This window comes from Diprion similis, chromosome 13, assembly GCF_021155765.1.
Source record: "Diprion similis isolate iyDipSimi1 chromosome 13, iyDipSimi1.1, whole genome shotgun sequence".
Classification (NCBI taxonomy): Eukaryota; Metazoa; Arthropoda; class Insecta; order Hymenoptera; family Diprionidae; genus Diprion; species Diprion similis.
In genome coordinates, this window is record NC_060117.1 from 6,881,002 (window position 1) to 6,895,339 (window position 14,338).

At 36.0% G+C, this 14,338-nt stretch overlaps 1 protein-coding gene across 4 annotated transcripts in view; it reads right to left on the minus strand.

Annotated features, from left to right (window-relative positions):
• LOC124414092 (leucine-rich repeat-containing protein 24-like) overlaps positions 1-14,338 on the minus strand; it is a 118,367-nt gene that overhangs the window by 86,830 nt on the left and 17,199 nt on the right. For 2 of the 4 annotated variants that reach the window (XM_046895002.1, XM_046895001.1), the window contains exon 1: positions 7,484-7,555. The exons of the other annotated variants lie outside the window; for them this stretch is intronic. The gene's annotated coding sequence lies outside the window, so the exon portion shown is untranslated. Of the gene's footprint in view, positions 1-7,483; positions 7,556-14,338 lie in introns of those variants that run through there. 4 annotated transcript variants of the gene reach the window in all.

A 14,338-nucleotide genomic window follows, 5' to 3' on the forward strand; every position in this document is an offset into this window, starting at 1 on the left:
TTGGAGGTCAGATTTCTGACTCTGACAAATTGGTCTTGAAACTATTTCAACCTTTATTAATCTCCATTAAGCTTTTTTGGAAAAACTACAAGCACTTATCTGCAGATCATATATTTTCTGTCCATAGATGAGGAAGTCAGTTAACGAAATGGCAGTGTCATAGTCTTCTAAAGTGTTCATGATTCGATTGAAACGAAAGACAAGAAAGAATTCACAAGCTAGTAAAAAATGGTTTTAAATATGTATTTTACGGCATGGGCATTGAAAAGTCCACTTTTTGTGGCAGTTTTCGTTCCGTAAAGTGACGCTTCATACGGTAGCGAACAAAGTTACGGAATAAAGTCTTTATTCCGCAGTTTTGATGCGCAGTTCCAAGTGCGCATCCCAAACTGCCGAATAAAGTAGCTTCGTTAAACAGATCGCGACATAACTTCACTCTTCGTTTTGCTTTTCAATGCCCATACCGTAAAAAATATTGTATGCGGCATACCCGTAAACCGTTTTTTGGCTCGGATAATTTCAGTACTCGCTTCTGGCTCGCCTTCAGCTCGTCCTGAAATCTTTATCCTTGCCAAAAAAACAGGCGGTTTACGGACATGCCACATAAATAGCTATTCTACGTAAGGTTTACACTTCACGAAGCTCTATTTCTTCTACCGAGTTAATTTTGAGCGCTTAATTTTATCACATTCATATCTTTCTCCTAAGTTTAACAGTTTATTTTTTACTTCCTTACAACCTCAAGGTACGTTTACGTACTTAGTTCTTCCGTAAGTTTGAGATCTCTGTACTCCATGTATGCTTGGGACAGAGAATTTCACTCCTGGCAAATAAAATCCCTCGTATTTCATTATCCTCTCTTCCTCTTCCTCTTCCTCTTCTTCTTCCTCAACCTTTCTCCCTCTCAGCTCGCATTTTCTCGCCTGGACTCCGGGTTCTTAGACCCCAATCTATCCCTGCCAAATGAGGCATGTGATGCACGCATTCCTCAGACGCAATATCGAATTGTTGGATAACCTTTCGAGGGATTATGTATGGAAAAATGCCAACGATGGGAAGTGGCATGCCTTCGAGGGCACTGTGCATGTGTGTATCATGCGTTGGAGGAGAACCCTTCCGATCGTTTCCCCTCGTCACTGACAATTTCTATGACGCTTCGCCTCTGGTCCCATACCCATAAGTACGCGGTACCCGAGGAGTCGAGGGACGGATAATCTAGAGAAGCCTGAACCTCGTAGATTAAATTGAGCTGGCTGGAGAAGTTGGGACGGTATGTGAATAATTAAATGTATAGTCAAACTAATCTTGAGGGAGGTCAGCAGAACGGCTCGCAAAGTTTCTAGACTGTTGAATTGGGGCTTTTTGCTTATACCAAACTGACTTCGGTGCTGACAGCCCAAAAGCAAAAACTATGCTTTCAATCCTTCTGATCCAATGACGACGAAAATAGGCTCTGCGTTTCAAGAAATTTTATTCTCGTCAGAATTGAACGACCTCAAGATATTTAAAAAAAATTTAGTCTATCCGAATTGAAGCGATTTTTAGAATTGAGATATACCTGCTTTGCCCAAAGAGATATTCAGTATTTTCATGAAGTTTCATTGAAATTTTTTTTACTAAAACACAGATTCCTCTCGAGTGAAAATATTTGTGATAATTGTTAAAAAATAATGTTGATGAGCTTCGTCGTATAGTTTTTATAAAATATAATTCAAATTGCATTCACCCAATTGCGTTAACTTTTCCTATTATTCTTTGTATAATTAATAAAATTTAAGCTTTTATAATAAAAGTTGGCGAAATTTTTTATCTGCAAATCGTATTTATTTAATCCACATAAAAATCGGTTATATTTTCTTGCGATTAGGAAGAAAACGGACTCATTCTAATAATTGTAGAAAATCAAAGCATTTGGTAATTTAAAAAAAATGTATCAAATGTCCCCGGACGTTACACCTGCTTTTTGGAAAAAAATTGCGAAAAAATGACTGCTCTCTGATTATTCAGAGAGAATCTTTTCAGCTTAGTCAGAATTTGGTATTCGGCACGTTTTGCTCGTATACGACGGCACCACGTGAACAAGAATCTCCTAAGAATTTCAATTCTCCATATACAGTATATTTGTCTCGTGATTCAAACTTTGGTCACGTTTTATTCGAATTTTATTGCCCAGCGCTGTATAATCCTTTCACCTCACGTGAATTTCTAGTCCTATTTCGAGTTTTTAATTCCCATTTATCTTTTATCGCTCGATAATATCACCCGAATGTGAACCCCGTGAAGATGCGCGGAAATTGGACAAAAAGTGGCTCAAAAAATTTGCAAAAAAAAATCATTTTTTTCTGTAGAGTTTTAGTGAAATTTCGGTGAATTTTTTCTGAGTAGAACAAAAATAAATAAATTTCATGGTTAAACACCACAAAAAGTAATAACCGTTCCCCACTGATCTCTATATATGTAACGTGAATTCAGCAGCTATCGGGTGAAATTTGCACATGAAAACAAGAGAGAGAAAAAAAAGAAGAAAAAAAAAAAAAAAAGAAGAAGATCCGATACCAAATGAATAATACGAAATCAAAAAATGTGAAATGAATGGAATTTTTGCTCGAGCAGTTTCAGTTTACCGCAGTAAAAATACCAGCGGAAGCGATAAGGCGAATAAATGATTTGTTGTTCGGCTGGTTACCGGTGGCGTAAAACGAACCCCAAAACCGTTGGATTTTTCTACGGGCAGTTGTGTCGAGCTCAAGGGGTGAAAGAAACGCGTTGCTGCAGACGAAGGGCGTATTTGCGACTAACGCGTATCGCGCCTCGTGGCTGGATGGAAAACAATAGAACCAGTTCGTATTGCCTCCGTAACTCAGATCAACGAACCTCGGAACGAGAATCTGGGGTCGCATACTATTAAACGCTTAAATGGTTCTCCCTTGGAATCGAGCGGGGGTGCAGACTGAGAGATTCCCTCGGGAACGATAGCGCGAGCAGCCCCGAGAGCCGCGGAAGGCATTCCAACTCTGGCTAAATCCCCCAGTGCCTCGGAAAGAAGGGGTGGTGAAGAGGTTTCAGCCCATTGCGGGGGGTGGGGGGAGGGGGGGAGGGGGAAGGAAACGTTGGTATATTGCACGCCATATTTCGAGACCGATGGACGTCCCAGGATCCGATATTCATCTTTCGGAAAATGTTCCCATTCGTTCTTATAACTTACCCGAGAATAGAAATAAGGAAGGAAAAAAGAATGAACACTTTTCAAATGCGATATGATCGAGGATCCGGTCAAATTGAACATTTGCGATATTCGATTAAGGGATCGTCATAGTGTAACGGGTAGAAAAATTGATCATTTTTGGCGTTTATAACACTTTTTTTTTTTATCTCAAATAAAAGCAATCGCGAAGATTGGAAAATATATATATTGGCTATCTTGCTATAAGGGTTTTTTTTTTATCTATAATTGACAAAATGGCGGTGGTTTGTAAAGAAAAAGTATCAAATTTAGCCTATTTTTTCGATAGTTTATCTATAAAAGAAATTAGTTGTGTCCAAATTTGAGAGAGATAACTTGAAAAATTTTCCTTTGAGAGTGTACGCGGATTTGAAAAACCAATTTGAAATTGAATAATATAAAATAATTTTTATGACAAACTAATGTAACTAGATGCCAAGTGAATATAAGTTTGTGAGTCTCAAAAATTTTATTCAGCCATTGTTCGTATTTTGTTTTTGTTTGGTAAGCCGAATTTTTCAACGTACGAAAATTGAAAATTCGTTTGAAGCATATTACAGTGGGAATCGATTAATCGGATCGAAGAAAGTAATCTTCCAAAAAAAAAAAAAAATTGTGAAAATATACAGTATATTTAATACAGTGGCTAGTAAAGAGTGAAATATAATTTCATTATCGCTGAATCGGCACTGAATCAAGTGTGTAATAAGTTTTTGAAAAATTTTCTATAGAAACTGTTAATCAAAATTAAAATTGAAATCAATCACGATATTATTGTAATATTTCTGAAATCTAGGGATAGGATTTGATGTTGCAGCATTGTCAAATATTCAGGACGCGTTATTCTTTAGCAGTAGAAAGTTCTTTCGACGACGCGGTTTTATTGACGATTTATATTTACAACGCCAGTACCACAATGGCCGAAAGTTTGTTCTCTTTTCGTCAACAATTTCCACTTTGCTTCAACAGATGTTTCAATGAAATTTTTATGACGAATGTAAAAGTCTGAGAATTATTGGTGAAAACGATATTGATTACGCGATATATAGTAAGAAAGATGAAATTGCTTTAACTCGTTAATACTTTGCGAAAACTTGATGGCACGTGTACGAACTTTACGAAAAGTACGTGTCAGTATTCTACAAAGTTTTTCTACTGTTCTGAAAACGCGTTCAAATACAGAAGTAAGGCGATTTCAGGGGGGAGATACGTGTAGACGCTTAAAAAAAAAGTAATTTTTGTTTCTTTCATAAATCACTTGTAAAACTGTTATAAAATATATTCCTAAAATTTCAAGTCTTTATTTAAAAGTCAAGTTTGAATTAATTAATTACTGCTTTCAATTTACCTTTTCTGCCACTTTTTTTCAACCGCGTTTTTCAAAAGTTGATAGAAATATAAATTTTGTACAATAGTTTACGTTAAAAACTTATTTCTTGTTAAGTAATCGGAAATTTTGGGAAAATTTTGAACGTTTTAGTAAAGAAGATAACATGAACTTCAAGAAATATTATATTTTTTTCCATTTTTCAATCAATATTTCATAGTCAGCTAATTTTTAACCTTGAATAACTCTTGAATCAATAGATTTACAAAAAATCGCAAGAGACCTTTTTTGTAGATCGTTCAATTTCCTACAAAAATATGTACTGTTCTTAACGATACACTGATCCGTTGTTGAGTAATAAAACTCCGAAATAATAAAAACAAATTTGCAGTTTTATTTGAACGGGAAATGGAAAATCTCAAATAAACACCTCTTAATATTAATATTAAGAGCTCAAACTCTTACAGAATTTTTTTTTTCGTTATTTTGAAAGATATTTTCACGCTGACTAACGAAAAAAAAGTATTTAATTTGTTTAGCTCACCTTAAGAGAACTTTCAATGCGCAGAAGCTGATATCTCCATTACTTTCGTAGAAAAATCTTTGAAAATTTCTTAATAAATAAATTATTTATCCGTTAAAAAAATTGATGAAAATTACTGTAAAAACGGCGTCATCCCCTCTCGAAGAAACAGGGTATTATTTTACACAGCAGATCTGTGTTATTTTACGAATTTCAGTCAGGAAAATTAATAATAAGAAAATTCATCAGGATCTTTAATTATTTGGGAGAAAATTATGACAAGCCAGTTAAATGAAAGGACATGCTTGTGACTCTGTACAAAAATTAATTCAAACCAAAGACGTTTTGTACCACCGCAGAAAATACTCAGGTCAAGTAAAGGCTGCGCTGTATCTTTTCTTAATTGGCACTGCATCTCGGTTTCAGCTCAACTAATCTCATAAAAGCTCCTGTTTTATTGTTCCTCATCAAGAACAGCTGACTCAGAGTCCCACGTCTACATAATTGAACGATTCTAAGAACAGGCAAACACATCGGAGTCCAACGCGACCCTGCCAGCCCTTTTCTTATACCTATACCCTCTACGTTAACCCATTTTCTGAATGCTGCTGAAGTGACCGTGAAAACGTCTAACGCCATGTACCAAAGAAAATTGTGTCTGCCGCTTTCTTTTTCCCAGCCTTTTTCATCCTGCGACTGATTTACTCTCAGCTCTTGCTGCCTTATGATGCTTCTTGTGGATTTAAGACGATTTAATTTCATTTTTTAGATTTAGCTTGATATTTTTTCTTATATTTTTAACATCTATATTCAATGGATTCGTTTCATTCATGATAAGTTTGCCATTTCATTGATCACGTTGTAATTTAGCTACCGGTATTGTAACACTTTTATTTTTTGCCGATCGTGAAATTTTTTCGTTGCGAAACCAAAAAACAAAAGAAAAGGAAACAGGAAGGTAAAAAAAAACAGTTTTTTTTAATACTTTTCATCGAAGTAAGAAGGGTCTGTTCGACAAACTTCAGCGATGATCTCGAAAGCGATTTAGCGAAAAGTCTGAAACTGACAGGATTTGGCAGGTGAGTAAAAAAGTTTTGAAAGGAAACTTTTCCTAAAAAACGAAATATTCAGAAATTTTTTGAAAAATAAATATATAAACTGGGAAAAATGTTGAAAATTGATTTATTTCCGACAGGATCAAAAGTTCAAATTGAACAGGAAATGACAATTTTTCATGTTCATTATTTGATTGTAAAATCCTGTGAGTTTCAAATTTCTTCAGACCGATACTTTTCTAAAAACCTGTTTTGCGGATTCTAGAGGTTAGAAAACGTAAAAATTCGTTAAAATTGGTAAAAATGATTTTCGATCAGAGTTAAAAAGTTTTTTATATCACCAAAGATTATTGAAAGTGAAAGCTTGTATAAATTTTTTGATCCAGAGTTGAGTTCTGGATTATTTAGTGTTTGACTTTTTGGGCCTTAACAACATAAGTGATAATTGTTACTGCGTGGTTCAATTCCTTCGAATAATTTCGCCAGTAATTCATAAACTCAATCAAGTGATCGATATTTAAATTATGTCAAGGAACTCTGACCGCAGCCAAGTTATTACTTGGTCATAACATCGGTTCGAGGTTCATTTTGGCAAGGAAGATGCGACGATGGTCTGCTTTCCAGAAGCTGGGAAATTCGCCTTTGACAGAAACGCTCGGCTGGCAATTTGCCTCAAAGCTGCAGAGCCAGCGAAAATCGCTTCTTGCAAGGACAGGCGCACTTGAGTAGATTTTCGTATGGATCATTATTAATTGCTTCAAAGTCTAATGGGTTTTCAAATTATGAAACCTGACTTCACCTGAACAAAAATTGCGATGCTCCGAATTTCTTCTCTCTGGTATACTAAATGAGGAATTTCATGTCCACTCTCCAAAAAATTGCATTTCGTCATTTGATTATATGAAAAAGAGTGGTCTAAATTTTTTCAAAATTTTTGAATCGCATTTTTTTTGAGTTTTTCAAAATTTCAAAATTTCAAATACCGACCGAAAAAAAATTATTTTCGTATATTTTTGATAAAAGCGGTGATTTTTTAAACTCAAAAAATTACAAAACAAAACTTTTTACGAAATTTACTTAAAACTGCAAAGTTTTTGACTGAAACATTTTTTTGTTTAATCGTATGCTTTCAAGATATAACGGTACTTGTAAAATTTTAAAATTTTGAAAAACTCAAAAAAATGCGATCCAAAAATTTTGAAAAAATTTACACTACTCTTTTTCATATAATCATAAATTTAACAAAATTGCAATTTTTTTGGGAGTGGACAACTTTTTGACCGTTCTAAACCGCATGGAATGCCTCATATGTGTAACCAGTAATTTCTAAAGTATCGTTACGGCATCCATCTTACCGTGATTGCAGCATCTATGAAAGGCTGGATCGATGCGAATCCGTGCAAGCGTCTACGCAGCAAACTTCCGAATCATCTGAAAATAAATAATCATCATCTGTAACACATTTAAATGGATTTCTAATTCGTAAATTGCCAAGGAAAGATTTTTATTTACTAGAACACAGTTGTTCAAATGTTCTTCCGGAAACGTCGGTATTCCAAATCGTTAAATTCTAATCAGTTCAAGATTGTGGAAAGAATTTTCAAATTCGAATTATTGCTCTCACAAAGTAGTTGGAATTTTACGAGCTTCTGAAAATCTTTAAATACTTTAAGTTCAGCCTGTAATCAGTGGAATCATCAACGATGATGTTCGAAACTTTAGCATTAATTCTCTAAAAAATGTAACTTTTTCTCTTCAGTTTTAAACAAAATTGAATGTATAACAGTCCACAAAAAATAAAGTTATTTCCACGTTCACTTTACGTAACAGTTCGAAATAACTCAGCATCTGTACTTGAAATTTTTTAATACAAAGAAATTGACATTTCAGAGATATTTGAAGTTTAATTTTTCAACACTATCGTAAAATTGTCTTGAAATACATGGGACGCCTAAAGTTGAATTTTTCAACTCTATCGTAAGTTTCTAAAGTGATTAAGGTCTGATCAGAAAAGAAATTGATTGAGATTTTCAAAATCTTACGAAATGTAAAATAAATCTATTCCATACAAAAATCAATTCATCTGCATGAATTACCATTTTTTATAAATAAATCCTTCGTGAACAAGATGCTCGGTATTATCTTTAGAATGAAACAATATTCGAGTGGTATTTTCGTGTCAGGCACATCCTGCAGCCTCCAAAGGAAACACGTGCGCTTTGTCAGTTTCCCCACTTCGGATAGTCGGCTGAATGGGAAAGTCCTTAGGGAAGAGATCGGGATGTACTGTAAGCTGCAGGTGGACCGCAAATTGTGAGGGACGAAAGCCTCAGCGAGGAGGCTTTTCAGGACCCTCATTACATCTCAAAATAATTACTGTACCTACTTTGACGGGTGATCTTAAGGACTCGTTTGATACTTCGTGAAAGCGACGGAACGAAACAGAATCGTTTCCATCCCTCCCATACACTTCACGAACAATTTCACACAAAGAAGAACTATGCCTGATTAATAATTGGCTCAAATACATTATATTATATTATATTATATTATATTATATTATATTATACTATATATATGGGGCATTCCAAGTGAAATTGAGGAGTCATTTGCCTCATGTCATCAGATCCTTGCGTAACTTTTCTTTCACATTTCCTTCCACTTCAAAAGTAGCCTCATTTATTTGAAGAAATTTCTCCCTACTCCTTCAGGTGATGCAACGATCGTTCTTGTGTAAAAAAGGGACAGCTAAAAAAAAAAAAACCATTTTCAAAATTCTGCAATTTTTTTCACAGATTCTGGGTCAAAAATAAGTTTCCGAAATAAACGAAAATAAAAAAGTCAAACCCTAATAGTCATCACAGGAGCGGATAAAAGCAAAATAAAACAAGTCATTTTCATTTTTTCTGCTTCTGTAAGGACTATTGAAGTTTGATTTTTTTTATTTATTTATTTATTCTTATTTTTTTTCTTTGGAAACTAAAAAACAATGTAAAATAATATGAGGCTGCCGCAGCCCACTTTCTCATTATGATAGAAATTACTTATTTTTGACTCAGAATCTGTGGGAAAAATGACAGAATTTAAAAAATGGTGTTTTTTAGTTATCCCTTCTCCTACACGAAAATAGGAATAGCGAGACAATTCTTTGGAAAAAATTAGGCTTCTTTTGAAATGGAATCAATGCGAAAAAAAAGTTACGCAAGGACCTGATAACATGAGGCAAATGACTCCCCGATTTCACTTGGAATGCCCCATATATATACGATCCCGCAGCTACACGTGGAATTGGATTGAAAACTTTGGCTTATCAACCGAGTGTTTCGTTCCTTGAATCGAGTTGGGCCGAATATAATTAATCACGAGTTTGTACTCCCTCAGGATCAGTCAAATTTACAATTTAACGAGCTTCCGGACCTTCGTTGAAGTTTAGAATAAAATTTTAGAATAAAATTTTAGAGTAAAAAAGAAAAAGCAAAAAACAGTCATCGGTCTTAATAAAAACGAGCTAGTTTTGAGGTTTCGTAAATTTTTTGAAGTTTGTTATTGATTAAAAAATAGCGGTTTTCAGTTGAGTCTGAATAACCGTGAAAAATTAACGACTGGAAGTAGAAATCTAAAAAAAAAAAAAAATCACGAGTGTTTTTTACGATTGGAGAATCGTATAGAAAACGCCAAGCGAATCAAAAATAGTCAGGGATGAATTATCGGTTGAGTTTACAGGGAAAATCCTAAACGATATTTATCCTGAATCAGATCAACATTTCGTGCTTTTAAGAGATCTTTAAGCTCCGTATTCATTTTTCAAGATCTTATATTACGAGAATCATTATAAATAGAAATATAAATTACGAGTAAATTATGACGCAGTCTTTCAATCAGTATTAATTACCTTTCCAATTAACTTTTTAACCACTTAGAAGAAATTCACTGATAGATTTTACTACGAGTAAAAACGATATTGTTAAGGTAACACAATCGTGTTGGATTGTGTGAAAGCAAGATTTGAACACAATCTGGTCATGACAATAAACAAAAGTTAATATATATATATAATTGAGGCAACCATTCATCAAGATATCAATAAATTTGCAAATTATATAAAAATACTAACAAAAACTTAACCACCTGCATACAATGATGAGTAATAGAAAAAAAAATCTACTTTTTCGATCAATAATTAACTGCAGTAATTATCGCTGTCAGAACTTTGCAAAAAAAAACTTTCAAAAAAAATTTAAAAAACTTCATCCTACCTGAACCGCGTTAATCATTTCAGGGCACGATGCAGGATAATTGGAATTCTCCGACTCGCTAATCCCGTCTCTCGGTTGGCCCGTAATAAAACACACACAGACACACACACACATATATATATATATATATATATATATATATATACCTATATAATAATATGATATAATATTAATTATTGTGGTTGTGAATTTTCTCCCGCGGCACGTGATAATCAAGGAACGAGCTAATCGCTAATCTTCCTCGGAATACCGAGGGTGAAGGGGAAAATGAAATTACGCTGGACGTGCAGATGACGAGACTGAGACATTGACGTGACCACCGGGCCAAGGGTTGCAGGTTCACAATCAGCCGTCTCTCTTTACCTCGGAGATTAATAGTCCCGAGTCCGGTTCACTTTGTCACTGTCCAGTGTCCGCCGCGTCCCGAGAGCAGGGAGAGACCAGAATTCGGCTTTTTCATCGCCTCGTTCGATTTTTTCCACCCCTAAGATGGTCGTCACTTGGCTAAATAGTGCCGAGAATAATGGCGGCATATCTCATCCGGTCCCGTGACCATTAAAACCATGCGCTCGGTTGGCCCACGGGATTATAGAAACCCACTCGCCCTGCAGAATTACTTCGTCTTTTAGTCCCTTTGGATAAAAATGGCTGGGGGTGCTCGATTGTTCGGAAAAAATCGATTCCTGGGTCCTGGAATTTGAATAGCGGTTTCTTGGGAATCGGTTCACTTGGAATTCGATGCAAAAAATTATTAGATTCAAGATTTATTTATTATGATAAAAGGGGGTGTGTATGAAAAATTTCATGCGAACCCAACCAACCTCTGACCCTCACTATTAATATTCGATTTTGTTCAAAAACTTTTTTGCGATTGTCCCAACTCTGAGATAGTCCTTTAGATTTTTTCAGATTTTTTGTTCAACTGCTCAGTTATTTATAAATAGTTAAGATTATTTTGGAAAAGACTCTCTTTAAAATTCTCAAAAATTCTCAGATACTGTATGTTCTGAGAAATTTTTCTGCGATTGTCCCAACTCTAATATTGTACCTTGAATTTTTTGGGATTCTTTAGTCGACTACTCAACTATTTATAAATAGAGTCGTTTTGAAAAGGACTCTCTCTAACATTCTCAAAAATTCTCAGATACTGTATGTTCTATTCGAACGTTTCATCAAATGAGTCTATTTTCTCCATTTTCTTCATCACTTTTAGTACTTTTGATCAACTAATTGTGAAACATCGATTGAGCAGTCTGAAAAATTCTGTAAAAATTCTCAAGCCCCCTATTTTTCACTTGGACCATTTTTCGACTGGTTTCTATTGATATATGAAACATGTCAGCGTTAGTTTCATTCAAATACATGAAGCACTTTCATCCAAAACTGAGAAACCATCCCATTGAACGCCCATCTTTGAGACTAATTTTCACCCCTTTGAACCGTTTTTCTAGCGGTATAAGCAAAAAAAAATTACGTGAATTGAGAAGGACACCAAACTGATGTTTGTTGTAAGTCGCTCATAATTCATTAGAATCGACGAGTTGATTCTGAACTTTGAGAATCAATTCATGCAAGTTCGAAATAGTAGAGAATCGATTAAAAAGACGGATTTTTGAGACCTTCGGTGTATGAATCTTGGCATAATGGCATAATCAAGTCGAGATCGTTCGTTCCTAACTTCAGCAGTCTGCAGAGATGAACTTCTGGCTACTTGTAAAACTTTGATTCTGAACCTCGCCATGCGCGCATATCTGCCATTACACTTTTTGCAGCCCCTTTTCTTTCGGCTAACGCTTTTCCAGGGCGACGAAGGAGGTTCGCAACATCGCCTTGCAAGCACGTACAGCGTAGAGCTCCCATTTCCTCGACTCCCCGGAGGGCAAGGGTTGCTGGGTTCTTTTCTAAAACTGTCGGAATTATTTTCGCCTCCCGTGAAGAATATCACACGTCTCTATATATCCCATTGTTTAAAACTCAAAAGTGTATTACTAAACCTTTTTTTTTTTCTTTCACACGACCTAAGGGCATGTGGGACGTACAGTCTGGTCAAAAAAGTCTCGACATCAAAAGACTTTGAAGCAAAGGTCCCAAAAGTGTCACTGAAGCTATAATCGCGTAGCATATATAACTGAAAAAACTGAATTTTTGCATTTTTATTAGTACATTTTTTTTTTTTCAAAAAATTGAAATCACAAAATTCAAAATGGTAGATCCAATATGGCAATATCAAGTGACTTTTGGGATTGTGGCCCACCATGCTGGATCCACCATTCTGAATTTTGTGAATTTTGTAATTTCGAGTTCAGATTCATAATCAGCGACCCCAAAAGTCGTTGAGTATAACCGAATTACACAAAACTCGAGTGATTTTCTGGATTATGATCCACCATATTAGCGATGCCATTTTAAATTTTTAAATTTTGAGTTCTCCATATACCAAATTTTATCGAAATCCGTTGGGCGGAATTAATGTCCCCCGAAAGGGGTTAAAATAGTGAAATTTGAAAATGACCTTTTTAAGGACCACCCTACTACACTATAACATCAAAAAATCCTCTATTCCTAAAGCGTTAGGTGCAGTTCGCCTTTCGTTGTCCTTTTTTCTTTATACTTTTATCTCCTCTCGCAGGATATCTTGTCGGGGGCGTCTATTCCTCCCTCGCGAGACGTCCTTGAGAAGGTCCTCCCGAAGGACCACCCCCGAAGAAGAAAGAGAATCGGAGAGAAGGGTAAAGGGAAAGAGTCAAATCGTGGAAAAGTTTCTTCGCCGTCTCGTATATGGGCGGATTATGGGTTGGGCGGCGCCTATAATACGCCGGATAAATCCCTGCCCAACCCCAACCCTTCGAGTCCAAGCGGCGACACTGGGACTCGGTTTTCTCGCTGCCCAGCAGAACGGACCTCGATCTAATCTCCTTCATCCACCCGCGAAAGACACGGAACCGCGACCGGGATTCTAAATCCGAGAAGGGAGGTCACCCGCCGTCCATCCGCATCCCGCGGGGGTGAAAAGAGGGCGGATTCGCCCGTGACTCTTGCTCATGAATTAACGAGCCTTGTTTTCCCAAAAAGCACCGGCGCCATGAGCTCCCGCCTCATTGCGTACGAAACCACCATTATTCTCAGAGCGCGAGAGAACGGCGTTCAAAAAATTTCTCCCCCACCACCCCCCGCCCTTCTACTCCGTTGTTATATCCTCGTCGGGTGATAAATTTGGCAAAAACCTGCAGGAGAGAATGGGGAGGACGAAGGATAAAAAATGAGGAGAAAAAAAAAAAATATATTTGCGAAACAGCCTCACTTTCCCAGACTCTGAAATGTAGTAATGTATATGGGGCATTCCGTGCCAACTCACCGAACCCGTAGCCCGAACCAATTTAGATTATTTTGATTTTTTTTTATATGATCGAACTTCCACCAAAAACCAGATTTTTTATCTCCATTTTCTTATTTAAAATATCTCGAAAACGCCAATTTTTTCCAAAAAATTCACAGACATTCCTTGATGTGAAACAATGATTTTAAGCGCAGAATGGAGATTTTTCCAGAGAGAATCAAACATTTTATTTCAAAAGTTTCAACGCAAGTTGTATATATATATATATATTTTTTTTTCTTGTTTTACCGCTTCTTGACCGAATTTCCGAAATATGAATAATTATAGGGGATAAATATCTTCAAGAGAAACGAATACTTATATAATAATAAACCTAAATTGGTCGATACGATCGTGACGAGTTTCGTGAGTTGGCATGGAATGCCCCATATGTACGTGTAACTCCGGGTGAGAAAAGAGATCCGAGGTAAATGAGCCAGCTGTCCTGTAACTGGTAATAAGCCTCACCCCTTTCATGATTTATCTGCCACATGTGGATGCTCAAGCGAGAGGCTCTCCCCGTCCGGAAACTCGTGGAATTTAATCGTATATTTGAAAAACAAAAGGAAATTATATAA